Source organism: Pyxicephalus adspersus, chromosome 12, assembly GCF_032062135.1.
Source record: "Pyxicephalus adspersus chromosome 12, UCB_Pads_2.0, whole genome shotgun sequence".
Lineage (NCBI taxonomy): Eukaryota > Metazoa > Chordata > Amphibia > Anura > Pyxicephalidae > Pyxicephalus > Pyxicephalus adspersus.
This window is the reverse complement of record NC_092869.1, coordinates 35,760,665-35,761,794: the sequence shown is the minus strand read 5'-3', so window position 1 is coordinate 35,761,794 and position 1,130 is coordinate 35,760,665. Positions and strand designations below refer to the sequence as shown.

The 1,130-nt window shown below is 45.9% G+C and overlaps 2 protein-coding genes across 6 annotated transcripts in view; one reads left to right on the top strand and one right to left on the bottom strand.

The window, feature by feature from the left end:
* Positions 1–469, bottom strand: part of MIS18BP1 (MIS18 binding protein 1) — a 23,862-nt gene extending 23,393 nt beyond the window's left edge. For all 3 annotated transcript variants that reach the window (XM_072427778.1, XM_072427779.1, XM_072427780.1), the window contains exon 1: positions 379–469. The gene's annotated coding sequence lies outside the window, so the exon portion shown is untranslated. The remainder of the gene's footprint in view (positions 1–378) is intronic.
* A 33-nt stretch (positions 470–502) lies between these two features.
* The window catches only part of LOC140341960 (uncharacterized), a 12,977-nt gene continuing 12,349 nt past the window's right edge, over positions 503–1,130 (top strand). For 2 of the 3 annotated variants that reach the window (XM_072427925.1, XM_072427924.1), the window contains exon 1: positions 503–942. The gene's annotated coding sequence lies outside the window, so the exon portion shown is untranslated. The remainder of the gene's footprint in view (positions 943–1,130) is intronic. The other variant, XM_072427923.1, reaches the window with a different exon arrangement.

Genomic DNA, 1,130 nt, shown 5'->3' with positions numbered 1-1,130 from the left:
TCCTATACATCCCCCGCTCTGTATAAAATGTCTCCTTTATGCCCCCGCTCTGTGTATAACATCACACGTTTTCTATACATCCCAAGTTCTGTATATAAGTTCACATATGTGCTTTATAAAATGTTGTATCTGTGTATAAACCGTGCAGCAACCTGTATATACTGCACCTCTCATATTTGCACCCTGCACTGTATATAATACTGTACCATAGACTTATAATGCTGTAAATACATTTATTTATGTGCCCTGGGCTTTATATACAAACACTATGAAAGCTCACGTGACCTATACTGAACACATGCTACCCTCCCTCCTATATGCACCGCATAACGATAACATTGCATTCATCATACAGAAACTATACAAAACTCCTCTCACCATTCCCGCCGGCCGCGACCCACCCGCCGTATTAGTACCAGTTCAACTTTTAGTCCGCTCCTCACCGATTGGCCACTCACTCCATGACATCACATCCCGGTAGGGCTCCCAGCCCTCCCCGGAAGTCGTATGTGACAGCTAATGGCGACGAGAAAGAACCAGCGGCCATTTTACAAAGTGGCAAATGTACAGAATAGCCAGGTTCTCTCACCTCAAATACTTGACTTAGACGCGTCGTGACGGCCTTAACTGGTGTTTGTAATAATGTATTTAGTCATGTAGAGCCATCTGCTGTTTTTCTATTTTAGGTTCACACCGCAGACATCCAACAAAGCTGGCATTCCCCGAATTAAAATGGACGGCGTGGCCTCGGAATCAGCCTGTGAGTGAGGAAACAGAAAAAGAAAAAAAGTCCCCGCTTCAAAAGAAGCAAAGAGCCGCTTCGGCGAGTGTTTGTCATCTGGAAGCGAAGTCTGATACCTGAAAGAGCCCGGTTCTGTGCGGCCCTCGAAGGCTGACTGAAGGGATGTGATGACCTGGTGCCTATTAGCATCTTGCACACAGGTGAGCTGGCAGGTCTGTTGTTTAATGCTGCTATGCATACTTCCAGGCTGTCCAGGACTTCCAGGGACAAGCCTTCCCTCTGTGTTACCCAGAACCAAACAACTGCCCTACACAGCTCCACCTTCCTGTATTTCTTTTTTGTATTACTAATTCATATGTATGGGCTGAGGTTTAAACCCCTGCAGGTT